Below are 13,951 nucleotides of genomic sequence, written 5' to 3'. Positions count from 1 at the left end.
TGGGTGTATTGGTTAGGGACTCGTTCTCTCTTTAATGAACTAAAGCCAACATTTCTCATGGTGTCTGTACTAAAGATACGTTGGGCAATGACATTGCTGTGTTTAGGGTGTACTGGGGTTGTTTTTGGAGAGTCTTACTACTATATATACGTAGCCTACTTTGAAATGAGCAAAGACTGTGTTGTTATATACAAAAAACGGTGTAATACATTACATCTTATAACTGTAAGATGTCCAATATAGTGTTTTGGATTGAGCCTTGTATACTGGTGTACATATGGAATATGTTTATTACGGGTTGAGTAGCAATGGCCCAATAGACACCCGAGAAAACAAGGTTTATCTTTTCTTTATCTCACTTTGGTTGTAAAGTGTATGACTCAGCCAGGACCATGGGAACCAATACATTGTTGTTGTTTTCGACCTAATTTCAACCCAGTGCGACATTTATATCACTTTTTGTAAAATAGTCAGGTTGATCCCTTTCTTGTAGGCTGCACACCATTCTAACATGAAAGAAATACATCATTTTGGCTGGGGCTGAATGATTTAGAAAATATAAATTATTATGGTAGAGTTTGCCCATCAGGCTAAGTACTTACTACAATGCTACAGGTTCAATACCATCCTGTGGTCTTTGCTCCATGCCTTTCCGTCTTTCCTCACTTTCCAAAAAAGGCAAAAAAGTTAATAAATCTTAACAAAATAAGATACCTGATAGTTCTATTGCAATTTCAATATGATTGATTAATTGTGCAGCACTAATTTTGGCTGTATGTCAAATGCATTAGCAATTGCTCCAGCACAAAAACAACAGTACGTTGTGTCAAGTACCTTGTTGCCCAGTGAAACAGGTGAGTGACTGTTACCACTGGGGGTCAGTACAGGGCTTTCATTTTAGCCGATGCTCATGCTTGAATGATTTTTCACAGTTTTCTGGTGTGTGTGTGTGTGTGTGAAAGGAACAGGCTATGCACAAGAGTTTTTGTTTGTGTACATACGTACTTCATTTGTGTTTTAAATAGTGTGTGTACACAGTCAGTGTGCGCATGTGTGTTTGCAGTTAAGAAGCCATGTGCCTGCATCTTAATGTGTCAGTGTGTGTGATCATTTGTGTTGGTGTGTAATGTGTGTGGTGTGGGCTCAAAAGAATGTAACTGTCAGGATGTGAACTCTCATTAAGATTCTCTGCTGGTGCATACATAATAAACTGACCATATGGTCAACATTGCGGTGGTGTATCCCCCCACCTTCAGGTAGTTGGGTTTAAGAATAGTACCACAATAATAACACACAGCAACCAGAGAGCAATGCAGGAGAGAGCAGAATGTATGGGTTTAATTTTGAAAAGCAAGATAATTAACAAGGAAACACTTTCCAAAAAAAGAGCTCTTACATTATTGCTCATAATAGGACGTGGGCTAAGAGACCACAAAAACAGATATCAAACAAGAGTGTTGATCCTTTTTCAGTAGCAGTGATCGCAGCTCAACAGTACTGTTCCATGATCTGTGAAATGTTGTCCACATCACAATGTAATGTCCCTGAAGGTATTGTTACTGATATTCACAGCTGATGCATTTCAGATCTATAGAAAGGTCAGTAGCGAGGTACTCATCCCTAGCTCTGATTTGGACACACTGAAATGTTCCACGCCAAAATATAATTAGTAGCCATATGGACTCTGTGTTGAGAAAAAACCTTCTGTACACATGGAAAGGCTCGTGTATGTCATCTCATTATTTATTGGCGGCTCATAGCCTGTAAAATGGCAAGAGAAGAATGGAGTCATGAATGAAATGAACTGAACTAAACTCCATAGATTGGCTGGGAATATTTGGTGGGAACCACTATCATCTTTATTAAAGATATAATAGTTTAGTTAATTTATCGTTTTAATTGTGAATCAAATGACGCACTGTACTGTGAAAAGGTTTCTGGTACTGCCGATGTCAGCATGCTGCAGCTCTACTACTTTCAGCTAATTGTTTCTGGTGTGAATTTGAGGCCCCTGACATAAGGATAGCTCACAAGCTCACACTAGCCGATTGTGAAATACCTGTCCACAGTAAAAGGCTGTCGAGCTGCAGTAAATGAAGGGCTGGGGAAAACAGTTACACGTCCAACAAGCCTCCGGGACTTACCGGTAGAAATTATTCTCAGCAGTCAGCCAGACAAAGGACCGCAGTGGGATGTCTGTGTTGCTCTGTTTCTGTTTGATGTGTAAATAATAACAGGCAATACTTTGGTACATTATCCATAATAACTTGATAAATAGACACACTGGGGGTACGTTTGTTTTAGACTCTACTTTCTTCCCTCTGGCAGTCAAAATGTATAGCTTTGAAACTACCACTGCTGCGTAGTGTAGAAACACATTTAGCTTTCAAATGTACAGCAGAAGATTGTAATGCTTAGTGGCGGCTTGTCAATACAGGCACTAAGGTATCGCCATTGACCTAAAAGCCTTTTTGGAAACGTATATTATTTTTAAATTGGCCAGGTTTAATATTATATAGTGAGTGCTACTAATTGCAAGCTCAAATTGAATGTCGCTCTACATCTGGTTTGAACAGAAATAGTTGCAACAGTTTGAATACAGTTTCCTCTGACATTTTAGTTGATGTACATAGGTGTCCCATTTTACTACCATCAATGGAACAGTTTCATGTCTACGTCCTGCCAAAGCAAATCACAGAGCATCTATATATAGACATATTACTATCGGACACAAAGACGCTCTCAGCTGAAACCGAAAGGAGGAACAGTGCTAATAGGGTACTTTTAGAGAAACATCAAATTCATCATTGTTTTAGATCTGCATTCTGCAAATGTGGCTGTATGTTGCCTGACACAAAATATGGATCAGGATAGTCTGCTTTTGAAAAAGAAAGGCCTTTGATCGGGCATGGTTTTACTGGACTTGAAAGGACACTTGTTAGACTTCCACATCCCAAATATAGGAGAGAAATTGGTCCAGACATTGACAGAATACAATTGAAACAATCATAATAATAGAATGGCAATGACAAGATTCTGTGAAATCTTCATTACTGAATAGTATTTTCTGTGCAATTTAAGGTTGCAGGATGGGGAGTAGAATTGGATGAATTATTTGTATACGAGGATCAGCACCACACTTATCAACCAGGTCCACAAGGTGAGTCTGGGTGGAGAAGTTTCTGTTATACACATGAATTCTGTTGAAAGTGCCTTTTCATCACAAAATAATTCCTATTACATAATACAATAAAGAAAAAGAGGAAAGATCAGTCATGGTTGGCCAACTATTGAACACAGAGCTCTACAATGAATCCTACTACTGTGAACATGGTCAAGTTCAGTCACTTATGGTGCTTTTAAAACTCTGTTAATTTTTTAGGCTGTAGTATTTTGATTGTGTTATATAGAACTGATATGTGTGCTATTCTAACATTTGGTGTGTCCATTTCTGTAACTTCTTGGATAAAATATAAGATCTGTATCTTATATTTTATCCAATTGAAACAATTATCCAGTGAAACAATTAAACACCAATACTAATTGCACCCTCAAAAATGATCTAAGGAATCCAGAAACACTTTTTTGGTTCATGCTGTAAATGTTTCATATGCTGTCTGGAACTGCAAATAGCTCTTTGTGTTCTGTCTCAAAAAAGTCTGTACTGTGAGTCTATGATTCACCTTGACCAACGCCCAAAATACACATGATTGAATTTCTCCCCTCAATGGCACACTAGACAGTGTTTTCCCTTCTATGATATGATTTCAAAGTCAAGAAATAAAAAAGGAGTCTTAATTCTTTGAGAACCATGAAGCAGGAAACGTAGCCTTTTATTCCCCAGCCACAGTGGCTGATGCCTCACGAATACAAGATACTGTCAGACAGTCGGACTGAATTTCAGAAAAGATTAACATCTGACTGTCTAGTAGAGCTAAAAAGAGTTTTCTCTCTCTGTTGCTTTTGTACATTAATTTAAAGAATTCCACAATGATTCATCCATCTGTATCTTGTAATACGGAGAAACATCGGTTGACAATACCGTGCTATTAAGACATGTTAATTGGATTTATAAGATTGTTCCCATCCTCCTTGAAATTGCCAATGTGATCTCACTTTTTTACGTAACACTAAATGATACGACAAGGTCAGGTGATACAGTGGGTAATTTATTAATTGCAGGTTTGGTAGTTTAATCTCCAGCTCCTGAGTGCATGTCGGAGTCCCCTTGAGCGAGAAACTGAAAACCCCGATCTTCTCTGAAAGAGGAGGTCAGTAGTATTACCATATTTGTGAAGGAGAACTGCACTCCTGAGGTAGTGACTTACACAGCTCACACGCAGGCTTTCGCTTTAACGTGCAACTCGTCATTATTAACGTCAGACTTGCCTCAGACATTACTAGATAGTAAATTATCAGTAAGTCCAAAGATTTCAAAGTCATTTTCAGCAACACAGAGGAAAAGTTGTTTTCATTTTCCGCACAGTCCACACAGCAATTTAACAGAGCAGGCTTTTTACACAACATAACATTCGAAAATATGGTGTAAAAGACATTATAAAACCTTTTTTAAAGGTACCAATTGATTTAATGAAACCAGTAAGATTTCTCAAACCTTTTCTGAAAAAGGTCAGGATGCGTTTGCTGTTCCTGTGTTTGCTAGGCTTACCATCTTAATTCAAACTGTGCCTCAGTGTATGTAAATGAACACATTTTTCTTCTTTAACAGATACTATTTATTTGAAGTTGTGTCTCATGTCATAATACAGGATAGCATTGCACCTGCACGCATGTACTGTTTCTACAACACACTGAAAAACTTTTTTACGATATTTGACGACTATTGTGTCCTATGTTTTACACAAGCAGAGGGCTTTAGGTAAGCTAATAACAAGTTGTTATAAACAACCTAAAACAAAAGCTGTATTTATCTGACTAACTGTTTAGCTTAGTTTGCCACATATTTTCAAACTTGGCACATTCTTGTAAATTTAAATGCCGGCTGAGACAAAGAAAGCCTGTCTTCTCCCTTCACAAAGGGGGGGAAGACTGATAGGCCGACTTTAAGGGACTTTGTTCTTTAAAACTTTCCTGTTCTTGCTCTATAAACAACATTTTGGTGTATTTAAAATATTAATCAATTATAATCCTGTTCTGAATTTTTAAAATAATGAATTAAAAATTGATTATTTAGTAATAAAGAACTGAGAAGAATATTGCAAAAAAACCAATCAATATGGATTATCGATTAGAGAAGCAGTATCAATCAAATTAGAATGAAACCCATCCCTCATTCTAGCAAGACAAATTGAAAGAAGTTTAAAGTATAAAAGATCTGTTTAGTTTTTTCTACTTTGGCACCACAGTTTCTGACTTTTTGCCACTAAAAGCGTAATATTAAAATGAATGGCATAGATTGAGTGCAAACTTTTTCCAGGTAAATTGCGGCATTTCTTTATATAAAAGATTGCCTTCTGAACATTGGACTTTTCTTTCTTGCTAATCAGATAGAAATACGAGAGAGTTTGACAGGGATTTTAATTGAATATTTTAAAGCTTTATTTAAGGGAGCAGAATGACTGGACATTTAATTTCAGAGGTACATATAAAACAAATACTTCATAATAAATGAAAGCCCTTTTCAGAATAAAAATCAGACAGGAGAAATTGAAATAAGGGAACATTGAAGGAAAGAAAAAGATGAAAACTGTGTGTCCTTTCTGAAAGGACTGTTCGCAGTAGACATTGAGATTTACTTTCTGCTACTACTTGTGTACTTTTGCTACTAAGGTACATTTTAAAAATTATGCTCCTCATACATAGTGTGTGTTAGTGTGTATCAATACTGTCAGCAGTCATTATTGTGATTGAGTTACTGATGAAAATACTGAAATTAAAGGAGCTCACGGAGAGCAACATCTCGTCTTCTCTCAGCATGAAGCGAGGTTTCACTTAATTTTTCTGTAAAGCGGCTTGGTGCTACACCATAACATTTGAAACAATGAACATGTTAAATTACCATTTTAGTTACCCATGCAGAAGTACTGCATTGCAACTGCGCAGTGGCCAACAGTAGAAGGAGGAGGAACTGTGAAGTGACAGCGCTCTGGGAAAAGGGCACAAATGGTACGTTGCCATATCTCTTGTTAATGTCACAGGTGTGTTTTTGTCAGGTATCTTACAACAGATTAGGTGTGTAAACTCGGCCACGAACATGAACTATGCTTCTTGTAACAAAGGCCCCTCAAATGTCATGGCGCTGTGTGTGTAGTCAATAACTCTACTGATCAAGTCATGAACAAGCTCTGAGCGCGGCCCCGATCTTTCTGTGTCTACTCTGACAATCATTTGCAATTCTCTCAAATCCCAAAGAGACGTATTCCACTTTCTGCTCACCTCAGGACAGAATCACATTAAAATATTGGTGTCCTGCAGAGAGAGATGCTGGAGGTGTGTGTGTGTGTGTGTGTGTGTGTGTGTGTGTGTGTGTGTGTGTGTGTGTATGTGTGTGTTAGTTACAGCTGTAATGAAAAACAACAAGCCAGATGGCGTCAGCTTCTTTGTTCTGCTTTGTTTTCTTTCTCACTCACCTGTCTGTCTTTTGTTCAGTCTTTTTATCTTTTTGGAATCATGTTTTGTTTCCAGAATACATTGAAATAAAGTTATATTTTCCTTTTGATTCATTTTGATCAAAGATATCACATGAAATGTGATATAGACAAATAGGATATTCATGTTACACACTCTAAACTCGTGAATCTTGTGCTTGCCATGTGCATATACTGTATAGCTCTTTATCTGTTTTTGGTCCTCAGAAGGGGCGAGAGAAGGACTCAATCTGTCTTTGTGACATAAAGAAACACAACAAGGGTTAGGGAGGTACATTTTGCTTAAGAAGATGAAACAAATCCTTAAATGTCATTACTTTGATTTCATGCAAGTCAGTCATAGTTATTTAGAACATTTAATTATAGGTTGTAAACATTTTTCAACAAATGATGTCTGCATCAATGTCTGCAGATTTCATCTTTGTGAGGGGATTAGAGCTTATAGTTCAGTTTTAAGTGACATTATAGAGAATGATTTACAATAAAAAGAGATGTCAGAAGTGAATCATTTTAATATGTTTACTTTCAGATGAGGTTTAATTTGAGATGAATAAAACATGTTGAACTACAGTTCATGCCCATGCATGATGAAGTGTGCTGTCTGTATAGGGAGGGAACAATGCAACATCTGTCATTTCTGGCAAAAAGTTATGGAGATGACAGGAAAATGTGATTTGTGATTAACATTTTAAAATCATATAAAGTGATTGTATCATTGTCAATCCTGAAATTGACTGATATACTGCTGTGCAGGGTCAAAGAAGACTGAAGCCAATCCAAATATGCAATGGAAAGTGACAGAACAGATCACACGTATATCTAGACAATAACCACATAGAGTGAGAGATAAACTGACAAAGAGTAGGAGAGAGAGAAAGATAATGAGGCAAAGTGAGAGAGAAGAGTTTAATCAGCAAATGAGGAAAATTAAAGACGAAGCGAGAATTGAAAGGCTGTAGGAAGAGAAGAAGGACTTAAGGGCATGATAAGAAATGAGAAAAAAAGAGGACTAATTGAAAGCAGGTAAGGGACAAAAGTATGGACTTGGGTTAGTGGAAATCATGTTTGAGAGACAAAAAGAGACTGTGAGAGGGAGATAGGGTAGCAAATTACCTAAACAAATTAAGAGAGGAGGGGGAAAGGGATGGATGGCTGAAAAGTGGCAGAACCAAAGAATGAAATCAGATGGAAAGGCCTCTTGTTCATCCAGGCTGAAAGTGGAATCACAGTTACAAGCTTCTGGCTTCAGTCAACCGTGTTTTGTATATGCATGTGTGTTTTTCATTAGGCAATGATACAGGAACACCGGCATAGTACCATATGTTCGTACTGTTCTATCTTGTACTTCTCTGGAGGGCACCTAAATATAAATATCTTCTTACCGTATACATATTCTTGAAGAACCTGGCTAGTGTGTGAAGGTTAATCTTGACTGGTAATTGTACCTAATAAACAAGTTTGGATAGAATATTTGCAAATAAATCAAGTCACACAAAATCTGTAGTACTGTCCTAGCACTGTAGTAAAACACAGTCTGCACTGCTACAGTAGTCAGGTGATGAAATGTATGTTGAAGGGCTGAATGCAGCGGAGGTTTGCAGTTTGCTCTGTTGCAGTTTCAATTATTCAAGGTCCTCTTAGTATTAACATAATTCCTTTGTGACCACTTGCAGTCACCTGATGTGGTGCTTGGATTTGCAAACGATCTCATCTGTCATAATGATTCTCACAAAAAAGCACGATGAGGTGTCAGGGAATGATATATAGGGTAGGGCACACGGCCACTATACAAAACCTTGCCCTCCTGCCAGACACAGCCACCACACACTAGGGGTTTGTAGTGGATGCTGAGGCAGGAGGCCATGCACTGTGCAAAGGCCCAGATGTCCACTCCTAAGTACTGTTTCTTGAGCGCAGCACAACATCTGTAGAGCAAGATTTATTACACGGTTTTAAAGTGATGACCAAATTGATTTAATCAATGAGAGTTCATAAAGAAACTGGATAAAAGAGATGGTAACCAGATGTTTTGTAGTTTAATATTATTCAAGTTTCTTTATTCAATTGATCTACAGTTTAAGCAGCAAAAATGACTCAACGTGGACTCTACAGTTAACCTGCAACTTTATCTCCAGTACATTTATAATTATGGCATCCCACTAGCCTCTTTCTCCTCCACAGTTACCAGGTCTACACAATCTGTGTAACAATCAGTCCCTGTTTGCGTCAAGGTCCTACATAACCAAAATCAAAGTAAAACATATTGTTGTGAGTGATACCAATAGGGGGGCAAGTATTCTATACACTAATAAAGGATTTTATTTGATGAGACCAATGCAACAGTTTGGAAATGTGACTTGCGTAGTGTATTCCACCTCTAACAGTGAGGATTCAGTGTGAAGATAAATGATGTGATGAAGACAAACAATGGATGTTAATAAAGATGACACAAGGATGAAACATGGCATGAGGGGAAGTTTGGTCAATGTCTTTTGGGATATTTTTGGGAAGCAATGTCACGGGTGTAAAGTGCAGTCAATCGCATTGATCACACAGGGTACAGCGTCTATGTCTGGTATTTCTGAGGCCAGAGGCATGTGATTCACCTGTGATGCAAGAAGAAACTAAGTGGGTTTTGAGGAATGACTTTGTCAGTGGGTGTCTTATTCTAGTCACTGGCATGAAGCCATAAAAGCAGTTTTCTGACTCCCAGCCACGAGGTAATGGTGGAGTGTCTTTTCTTTTTTAGAAAATACAATTTTTAAATGTATAACATGATGTAAATTAAATTCTGTATATTTGTTTATGTGAGAGGACAGAGAAAGGGTGAGAGTATGATGAGTGAACGTGTGAGTTGCAGCTTTATAAATGTCAGAGTCATTCCCTCCGCTGGTAGTTTTTTGTGCCACAATTGTGGCAGCTTAATGATTGGATGCAACAAAATGTTCAGGACTGGCATCTGCTAATGTCAACTTGTAAACAAGACTTGATGTGTGCAATGTTAAACAAAATGGCCTTTTAAAAAGTTTAATAAGACAAATAACTTAAATAATCCACATAATTTGTGAGCAAGTACTTCCTGATACTGATACTTCCACCCTGTAGAGGATTGTGAGGAAGCTTTCGGGGTATCTATGCTTTAATTGGGCACAGACACTTCATGCAACTGTTGCAGCTCTAGATTGTGGAGACATTTGTATATTCATGCTAATCACCTGACCTTAGAAAAGACCACTTTTTAATCCACTGATAATTAGGGTTACATGTACTATTGCACAGGTTTGATTCCCACCTACCTATATTAATTTTTTTTTATCTTGACACCTCTTTACTTGTCCCTCTTTCTAGCTCTCACTCTGTCTCTGTGCGATAGATGTGAAATAATTGAGTTGTGGTCTGCTAACTGTCTTTCACAGTGTAATTCAATCTGAGAGCCGTCCAATTACAATAATGTGTAATCTGATTTCCGTCACTGCGGGCATTATACATTTATTATTATAGTAATGCAACGCCTGGAAAGTGTGTGTGTGTGTGTGTGTGTGTGTGTGTGTGTGTTAGGGAGAGAGTGACAGGGAGAGAGTGAGAGTTTTTGTACTTGTGGAAGAGAACTTGATTAATTTCATTGGACCTGACCCCCAAACAAATCCAATATACCTGTCTGCTAGCTACTTCTACAGCAATCCCAACGGTGTTTGTGTCTATATGTGTTAGTGTGGGTGTCTTGCCTTTTTCTTTGGATGTCTGTGTTTGTGGTGTAATCAGTGTGTGTGTTTTTGTTTGTCTACCTGACAGTTTGTCTGTATTCAGCTAGTAGCCAATAGGTTAAATCGTGGGTCAAGGTGAATAAAAACAAGCTAATTAGGTTAGCAGCTAATTAGCTTGTCTAACAATGCAGGTACAAAAAAGGCAACTTTCACCCCTCCCTATGCCTCCCTCTTCCAATTCCTTAATGAAATATGTCCCTCCTCTTTCTCCTTTCTTCCCCGGAACATAATCAGTCTCTTCTGGGCATAGACTCAGAGTTTAACCTCCCCAAAGTCAATTTACCTTCCTCTCTCTCTTCTTTTCTTCTCCTGTTTCCTCTCTCTACTCCTGTCCTCAGCGCACACACATTTTTCTTCCCTGTTTCTGGTCTCCCCTGTGACTTCCCCTGCCCTCTGTCTCACTCAATGGGGGTCCAAGTGGAGGTGATACGATGCTAAATCTCTGTCCCCCTTGTGCTGCTCCTGTAGAATTGTATTAATTACCAAATACTGAGGGAACACCTAACACATGCATTACTCGTAGTCATTTAGTGGTAGTAATACTGCATTTGCACCCTTGAAACATAGAACTTTAGTTGATGGACTGTACAGCTGCTATGAAATCGTTGACACATTTAAGAGAGACTAATGCTTGGATCAGCAGTTCTAGGTGCAGTCAAGCAACTAATGGTATTATTTATTAACTAACTAATTACTATTAATAATTAATCTGCCACATATTTTGTAATTTGAAAAATGCCGAAAGATATCTGGTTCCAGCTTCTCAACTATGAATTTTCTTGATCAGTGAATCAATGGAAAATAACTTCATCAACATTTGAAAGCAAAGTTCAATATAGCACAGTAGTATCGGCAAGAGGGAGCTGCTGAAAATATAGATCGGGAATAAGAACAGAATAGAGCCTGGTTATACTCAAAGTAGAACAGTTTGAAATCAATGAAAAAAGACATGTTAATACAAGTGTTGGAATACCTCGAAAATGGCACCATTTAGAATGATTGAAAAGTCATTGAAATACAAATGAACCACATAATGGTGTCTTATTTTGACCAAAGTTTAGTAATTATAATTTTGTTTTTTCTTAAATTCTGACGTGTCACTCTCTAATGCTACTCTGCAGTCTCTTTCTTCCTCTTAGGTCATTCATTTTAGTCAATCTCCGTTCCTTTGTGTCGCTTTCAAAAAGTGTAAATAGAGAAAGGACATCTGTCAAAAATACAGCTCATGGCATGTCGCTCTGTGGAGTGCTGTGTCAATGCCATTGACATAATATACAAAAATAGTTATTCAAATAATTCAATGTGTTCTTTTAAGAACGAATAATAAAAGGAAATATTTGGCCAAATCTTAATACACTGTTCAATCTAATTTATTCTAAAATTACAGTAATCTTTCATCAGTATGATTTGTTATTTTTATATGAATCCACCTTTGGCATTTTACTGTCACATTTTTAAAACTTAGCCTCTTAACATAAAATTAGCATCATCAATGTAAAACTCTATCTAACTGGTACTGGTATATATTCTAATATTGTATTGGTAAGGGTAACTTACATACAAATATGAATTGTGTAATCCTCTCATTGCATATTTTACCATCCCTCATCAAGTATGCCGTAACCACTAGGAGGGAGATAAAGGGAGACAGCAAGAGAGAGAGAGGGGGAAGGAGAGAAAGTGAGGAAAGAGTGTTTGCAAAGATTAATTTACAATATTTGATTTCACTGTTTGATCTTCATCTAAGTCATGAAGCTGCAGCATCCAATCAAGACTCAGTCAACATTCAAAGGGTGGCTTTTTATTATCTTAGATTATATATATTATTTTACTTCATTTGGAAATATTATGTACGCGTGAGATTGGGGGATATAAAGAAAGAAGGGAGGATGAAAGGAGTGTAAGAAAAAAGGAAAGAGTCAGATTGGGGAACAAAGAGAGAGAGAGTGAGATGATGGAGCTTGTACATAAATGAATTCCAGTCAGACAAGTGCCAATATGAGAAAGGTTCACTGTGGATTCCACTGAGCATTAACATATATTGGAGATTCTGTAAATACCTGCGCTACATTCCTTTTCATTATCTTTGTTACACAGTGACATCTATTTGGGAAATTTGGAGAGGTACACATAAAGGTCTTGGAGCCAGCAGGAAAGTGACTGCTCCATAATGCCAATGAACTAAACATTTAAAGGATAGCTCACTGTTTAAGATTACAGATAGAGTGAAGAAGACCTTGCTACAAAGTGAGGTTTCACTTGCAGCAGAAACCCTGACAAGTAGGGCATTAAACAAGGGTTATTTGAGTTGATATTAAGTGTATGCACCGGCCTCATCATTTTACTTTTCATCGACGAGGTGTTAAGATCTGTTTCAACATCTGTTGGAGATGCCTTCTGGATAAGATGTAGTCATATATCTCAGCCCTCCCTATTTCCACCGACATCTGAGGCAGGCATCTTGTGTTGATTGCATTTTGGCCACAGTGTAAGGAAAAGCAGAACATAGTAATGCTAATTCATGTTGTCATAATTCTTTGACAACCCTTTTCAACCAGCATCTCACGCATGCCAGTCACCGTGGTAATACAGTTTTTTAAGCCATGAAGGCACACCAGTCATGTTTTAGGCACATGGTTACCTCTGAGGCTGACCTGCTTTGAACAAATGGTTTAATTTAGAAGGCTGTCATACTTTATGTACACGGCCTATTAGTCCAACCCAGCAGAGACTTTTTACAGGCTCCTTATACATTTTTGATAATTAGCTGAGGGCATGATGCATGGAGAAAACTACAGAGCAAATATTTTTGAAATACTTTCCAGGAAGAAAAGAGATTACTGCTGATTACATAATTAAAAAGTCAATAAAAATAATTAAGAGTACTACGTTTAGCTTTCTGTTCCTATGGAGACTTAATCTTGCATTCAAGTGAATGTCAACTCAGTGCATGTCATCTTGCTTGCTTCACGCACTTCCAACATGCAGCTAACTTGTATTGTAACTAGAGTTTAAAAACTAGCAATATTCAAGGAGGAAACGTTCCTTTTTAAAGGCGTATATCTATTGTGTTGCAGCGATATCTAGTGAATGAGCGGGTTAAACACCTAGCCCATGTCTTGCAATACCACTTGTACCTAGAGGCGATAACTCCCTCCTGGCAGGTCTACCTGCTAATGCCATTCGACCTCTACAGCTCATCCAGAATGCAAGGACTGCTCGACTGGTCTTTATTGCTCGACTGGTCTTTATTGCTCGACTGGTCTTTAACCTCCCAAAATTTACCCACACTACTCCGCTCCTCCTTTTCACTGGTTAGCGGTGGCCGCCCGCATCCACTTCAAAACATTGGTACTTGCGTACTGTGCTGCAAACAGATCGGGTCCGGTCTACATCCAGGACATGGTCAAACCGTACACCCCAGCTCGTTCACTGGTCCTGGCTCCTCAATGGTGGAACAAGCTCCCCATTGACATCAGGACAGCAGAAAGTCTCTACACCTTCCGTTGCAAACTAAAAACACATCTTTTTTGACTATACCTTGAATGGGGAAGGTAGCGCCTTAGTAGCACTTAAATG

Source organism: Cyclopterus lumpus, chromosome 3 (genome assembly GCF_009769545.1).
Source record: "Cyclopterus lumpus isolate fCycLum1 chromosome 3, fCycLum1.pri, whole genome shotgun sequence".
Lineage (NCBI taxonomy): Eukaryota > Metazoa > Chordata > Actinopteri > Perciformes > Cyclopteridae > Cyclopterus > Cyclopterus lumpus.
This window is presented reverse-complemented; position numbering follows the sequence as displayed.